This window comes from Lathamus discolor, chromosome 1 (assembly GCF_037157495.1).
Source record: "Lathamus discolor isolate bLatDis1 chromosome 1, bLatDis1.hap1, whole genome shotgun sequence".
NCBI classification, from domain to species: Eukaryota; Metazoa; Chordata; class Aves; order Psittaciformes; family Psittacidae; genus Lathamus; species Lathamus discolor.
In genome coordinates this window covers 136,814,159-136,821,126 of record NC_088884.1, presented here as the reverse complement: position 1 = coordinate 136,821,126, position 6,968 = coordinate 136,814,159, and positions in this window count along the sequence as shown.

Below are 6,968 nucleotides of genomic sequence, written 5' to 3'. Positions count from 1 at the left end.
AGAAGCAGAACCAAAAATGGATGCATCCTTGTGATCAGCAGGGAAACTCAACATCCTTCGCAAGCTGAATGTCCTTGACCTTCCTCTGAAGCTCCTGTGGAGATGTAGCAGTGTTGGTGGTAGTGTTTCAGCATGGCAGGATGACACATCAGCAAGAAATAAGCTAGCTCTTACATGAGTCTTCACTGGAAACAAAATGACTAACCCCCAGGTCATAAACAAAGACAGCCACATGGAGTCTGATTGAGGATGCTGCCCAGCACTCTGCTTCTGCCCCCCAGGAGGTGTCTGGGAAAGAGCAAGAAAACAAAACACCTGCAGAGAAAGAGATGCTTTCCTGCTACCTTTTCCATGTCACCTGTGGTTGAGGAACCTTGTCCAGAGGTCACATCCTGCTTGATAAGGAAACTACGTGCTTGAATTGTCAATTCAAAGAAATCGGGGCACTGAAATGAATTCTGCTTTCAGTGAGGGAGTGCACATCTGGATACCGGAAAGCAAAATAATAGAGGGCTGAGGTGTGAAGTGAAAAGGTGTGAACCCCTTCAGTCTACCTCAAACCCTGGAGGAGTTATAAAGCACACAGATAATGGGGCTCCAGGCTCCTTCTGTCTGAAGTATCTGACAGCCAGGAATGCTGGCAGGAAAATGGAAGGTTTTATTTTCTGGCATAAGCACAGTGTCTGGATCAGGGTTTCAAAGTTGAATACAGTGAATACATGGCAAGGTCAATATTTTCTGCAGCCGTTTTACACTCGCTGTGATTCCACCCATATCAGGTCCCAATGATGGACTGCAGGGATCATATCTAAGAGGCAGCAACTACTAAGATGTTGTGGGGTTCCTATCTAGAAACAGCACTCCCCAAAACTGGCTAGCTGCTGCCTAACAAAACTGTGGTTAAAAAACAGCCCACGATGGTGTTGAGGTGAGGGAACATTTTTTCTTTTGGCCATCAGCAAGCGTTACACACACTGACTGGTGATCTTTGAAGTACTAAAACTATACATAGTACCTGTACTTTGGCAAATACAACGAGAATAAAATGGGGATTTAAAAGAACAAAATGTCTACATGAAATTTCTATGAATTGAAGACATTTAAACCATAAAATAGCCCCCATCAGCATTTACTATTTCCCAAATCTGTATAAAAGATATTTCTCATATATTCGTACCCTTTAGGAATGTTGCCATTATGCTGGATGTTATTTTTTGTATATTCTTGCTACAGATTAAGTTACCAAACAAAGGACCACCTATTAAATTTTTAAATGGAAAGAATATGTAGGTTCTTTAATGATGAAGGCTGCTTTCCGCTTCCACAATCGGAAAGACGAGTAATAAAGAAAATGATTTTTCACAAGAACAGCGGTAGCTTAATCTAGCTATTTTGCAGGTCCCAGATTATGATAAATGTATTCTACACTGCCTTTTATACCTCTGTTATCGTGTCAGAGCTATGCATATTCTGGAAATGATGGATAAGAACACAAAATGAGCAGATTCGTCAGTATACTCATCCTTCATAGGATGAGTATAGATGTTGTACATCTGGTTGTGCACCTAGTGGTAAACATTTGAAAGTGCTCGGGGAAAATAAAGGAAGTGGAGATTTTAAACAGGAAAGTACAAAGGGGGTCAGCAAGGGGTTAACAAGGAATCCTCTAGCAACACGAAAATGAAAACATCCCCCAAAAATATACACTAAGAAATGAAAACTCAACAAACTTATTTCACTGAAAGCAAGTTAGAAGTTCTTGCTGTCCTGAGGAGCAGGAGGCTCAGTGGCTTCAAGTCACTGTGTCTCATTAAATATGTTTTTTCCTACTTTTACCTCTCCTTCAGTGTTCCCACCACCTCTCCTACTTGTATTATAACATATGATACGATCTGCAAGGCTGCTTACCAGTCATTCTGGGGCAATTTCCTTACAAGTTGATTTCAGATCACTTGCAGATGGTTAGTTTTTTGTGCCAGTGATGCTGAGCATTTGAAATTGTTTTATCATCCAGATGATTGCTTTGTTTCTGTGGAGGGAAAACCCCATCTACTCCATTTTGTCAGAAAGCAGGAATGCATCAGAATATAGAGTCTGTACGGTTATATATCCATGAAAATTCCAATATAAAATATAATTTCTAAGCAATTCATGGAGAATGACAATTTTGCAAAACTGTGAATGTTAACTGTAATGTGTGAACCCGAAGATAAATCACGATCTCCACTCTGTTCTAATAACTGTTTGATAAAATATCCAATTTTTCCTAACTGTTAATCAGCTGTCTTCAATGCTAAGAGGTTACCCAGATGATTCTTACACCACCACTCGTAGCAAGGCTGGAACATGTTCTTTTTCTCTTTTTAGATCTGAGCTGCAGATTGCATGTTTCGTACTAGAAGCCTGTTCCCAGAGAAATGATTTCCAAGTGTACATTTTATTTAAAATGATCTTTTAGTGCTTGTAGTTGTCTGCCTCCTTATCTGCTGTCTGTTTTCACTTTGCGAAGTTTCACTGAACCCCATAGAGATGGCTCTTCTGTGTTTTTGGTAGGGATTGTCATATTCTTACAATAATTGCCCAACACAAATCTCTTAAGAGTTACTGGGTTTGAGGCTGAATTTTAATAGAAATACTCAGGAAACCATTTCCATCTCAGGCAGACTATCTGACCATCCAACACAGAAAATACCACTCTTCTTTTTTTTTCCTGTGAGAATGATATTTCTGCTCTAAGCACATAACACAGATTTGCCTGTAGCCAGAACACTATTTCTTCAAATGAGTCATCCATGAAAACAGATAGGTTTAAATTACAGAAAAATGCTTTGCAAACTAACCAGTGTTGCAAAACCAGAAATAGCTCAGGAGACCTGGAGAGGCTCCAGTTCCACAGCATTCATCCATTCCCCCAGTCCCCAGCCATTCAGTCTTCCTGTCATCCTCCCTCCTTTTGGGAGACTGTTAAGTTTTGATTAAAGCAAGACTAAAAATCTGTCCAGAAATGGATGTGTTAACAGGGAGTAAGAAACAAGTCACTCTTTCTGCAACTAGTGTTTCCAATAGGAGACTCACTGTAGAGGCTGTTCTGAGCTTTGTCTCATAGTCTCTACTTTTGTTACATACATAAATTTGGGACAACATAGTTAAGTAACAGACAACCACAGAGCATCTCATCCAATGAATTCCCTTGCCTGTTCATGGAAAGAGTTGACTGAAGCTAGCACAGTGTTTCTGTTTGTGGTTTTGATGAGCTGAATCCAAATCCAACCATTTTCTGTTCCATCTGGGAGCATAAAAATCGTAGCCTGTCCAGGAAGTACAGGCATTTTGGGTCTAGAAGTAAACTCCTTCAGCAACTGCAGAAAAGCCCAGATTACTCTACAGAACATAAGGCTTGGACTGTGCATTTTACAAAACCTTTCCTGCCATGACACACTGCAACCTGGGCTCATCTATTTCAAACATGAACTTCTTTCTGCCTCCTGCTTACAGAAGTCTGCTTGGGGACAGGACCTGAAACAGAGTTGAATTCCTGACCCCTGTCTTCTCACCAGTTAAAACAGCCAACCAGGGCCAAGAAGACGGCTCATCCCAACCACCACCCAGGCCCAGTGCTACGATGCAGCCTGCATATAATAATTTAGAGATGAGGCTTCCATAAAACAGGGTAGCCCCACGGCTTCAAAAATATTCAAAAAGCTCTGTCATGTGCGTACTTCTTTGCAGAACTGTGAACTCTGAATCACAACACTTACCTCAAGTCAACATCAACGCACATTGCTGATGGCCTGAAGATTGTGATTATTTCAGCAGAATTAGAGGACATATGGGAAGGAAAATCTGCAACCGGTTTTGTGTCAGATAGCGTGCATAAACTGTTAGACATCTGTACTTGCATTTCCTCTCACCAAGCACAGTTTGTTATCACCTGAGCAAATTCACAATATTTCTCCATGTCACTGAATACAGATTCATTGTTTGCAGCTACCACTTCTTCTTCCTCCCTTCCTTTCTCCTTCCCTCTCCCCCTCTCCAAAAAGGTTTGATCAAACTATCGCACCCAGCTAAATCACTGTCAGCTTTTCCAGGCATTGGGATCCCTATATGTAATAGATGAGAATGGGCCCCCAACTTTGAAATCAGACAGCCTGTATACCAATACTTGCACTTTCCAGTGGTAAACATTTTACTTCTGTTCTTCTTCCCCATTATTCTTTTTCCTTTCCTCTTTCAGTGCTCTCACGCTCATGGTTGAGGGAAGCTTAAACAGAGTCTCACCATGCTACAAAATACATAGCAGCACTTTGGGAAGTTTGACAATCTAGAATACATGTTTAGACTTCCCGACTCAGAGACAATGCAGAAAAGAGAGTTCTGGCAAGCTTCCTGGAGATGGGATGCAATTGCTTTCCTCTGCTCTATACGGTAGGGGTTGTTACAGGCACTTTCAACATTTACAGAGCACGAGTTCAAGAAGAACAAATAACTTTTTAATCTTTGTGTTCTAATGAAATGCAACTTAGTGGAGTTTCTGCATATGAGAAAGCTAACTGGAAAGTAATCAGATTTCTGTGAACTAAAAAGAAATTATAGCATGACACTGCACAGCATGTAAGTGTGGCACAGTTACTCTCAAAGTACCTCTCAGATTTTGTTGCCTTTTCTTCCTCTGACTTCTTTAAGAAATGAGTGCCCCTTCATCATTTTCCCTCCTGTGTGGTTGCTCATTTCCTGCACACATGGCATTTGGGACAATTCATTAAATCTATTAGGTCCACGGATGCTGGGAAAAACAGACTGTAATTTCCAGGTGATATCTGTGCACATCACTATAAAAAAAGATCTGATCTAACGTCATGTCCATATGCATGACCTGGTTTATACATACAATTCTAGTAGCAGCCACCTAACCATATTTGAACCTTTCCTAGCTTGTTATAGTCTTTGGTCCCTAACTTGCCTTCACTACAATGTGCTGTCTTTTGAGCATCTGTGGCTTCCCCACCCTTAGCTCCTTCTGACTTCCCTCTCCTCCATCTCTGAACTGCCTTCTCTTGTCCTTCAGTTCCCATGAAGCCCCCAACAATCAGATCCCATCATCCCCAGGTCTCCTCTCAGGTGACTCCTTGCATTCCCCCATGTTTCCATCCCTGAGGCAAGCAAGACAAAGGCAGATGTAAATGATACTCAGAAATTCCAAATTCTTCCAGCTTTTTTAAAACTAGATCTTTCACTTCCAAATTTAGATCACTGTTTATAAGGTGAGTTTGCACTTGTCGGTAGCATCACTATTTATGATGCACTTTAACTCCAATGGTCACTTTCAGTCTTCAGTAATTTACAGGTTTTTATTGTGATTCAGCAGACCCAGCTTTCTAAAACCAGGAAGTTAATGTTTTCTAAAAGGCTGAACAACTAGTACAAGAGGTCAAGCGTACTGAAACAGATCTCTCAAATTCAAATAAGATTTTATGTAAAAGCGATGCTTCCTTTAGAAAATTAAAAAATGAGAGCAGATCATGGATATCTTAAATGAAGCCAGGAAAATACTTCGAAAGCATATTTTGTCTCACAGCAGTTATCACCAGTTTGTGTAGAAATCTCAATGCACAAAGCGCACTCCTGCTCCTAAGGCACTCAGCTCCCCCTTGCTCTGTGTGGATTGCCTACAGTCTAGAGCAGGAGACTTGCCCTTGAAATGTTAGTATAATAATAATCATAACCATAGCAAAATATCTTAGTTGATCTTTTTTGGCTCATGGCCTGAAAAATACCCCAGCCATAAACTGTTTACAGAATACGGCAGGGGTTTTTTTCCCCTTCCATGTGCAATCACATTTACTTCTCCCAGCAGATATGACAAAAATCATTGGTAACAAATAAAATCTCAAGAAAAAGCAAACCTGTTTCAGACACAGCTATTTCAAAGACACCTTCAAAACCAAGCTCCACCACACTGCAGTGGTGTTATGGCTTTTTTAATATTTAAAGGCAATCTCCCTCAGCACAGAAAATCTTCAAGGGAATAATAATGCAATTCAAATGGATGTAAGAAGCCAGGACATACAGGAGATAGCTTATTGCCTTACTCTAAAATCATCTGTTCAAATATGCATGTTTTAACTCCCATCACAGCAATTTTGAAGCATTTTACTAGACCGTATTATCTATATAAATCTAGGTAGTCCAACATTTTAATTAATAAAATGATAGCATTGAGTAGAATCATAACAGATATGCAAATAAAATTCACAGAGAAAAATCAAGCTCTTCCCAAAAGAACAACAGAAAAATGAGAGGACCTTTAGGGAAAAGGTTTTAGGAAGCAGTAAATACATCTGAGAGAGGCAAGGTTATCTGGGATTTATACATTTTCCCAAATATTTATGCCAGGTGCTAAAAAGCAGCATTGCCCTTGCTTGAAACTATTTGGACAAGCAGGCTTACAGCTTTCCTCTCTGTGTAAACAGTACAGCAGCATTCTAAACAGATTAATAGTGGTATCTGTTCAAGTCAAATATTTATGTAAGCTACATGAGTAGAAAAGGTGGCCTAAGGAGAATATTTTAACCGCAAATTCTAAAAGGTACTGAAGTACTCTGCCTGTATGCAAACAGCCCACCTTCACAAAATCATGTTGTTTAAAATGCAAAGGTTTCATGACCTAACCCATTATTTCCGGCGAGCTAAGAAAGATTTTCTCTCCCTTTCAGAGCAGTCAGAGACATTTATGCTTGTGCTAACTGCTGCAGCAGAGAGTCACCAGTACGAAAGCCTGTAAAACCAGTGTTCAGTGGCCAAGCAGAAGACTGAGAAGGGAGCAGAGATTCTCTCTGGTCTTACTGCGGTTTCATTGTGCAATTATGAATGGGCAACTAACACTTAAATTGTCTCATCTGTACCCAAGTGGAAGGGAAAACAGAAAAAGCGAGATGGGGACCACACTGCTCCATCATGTCAGAGGG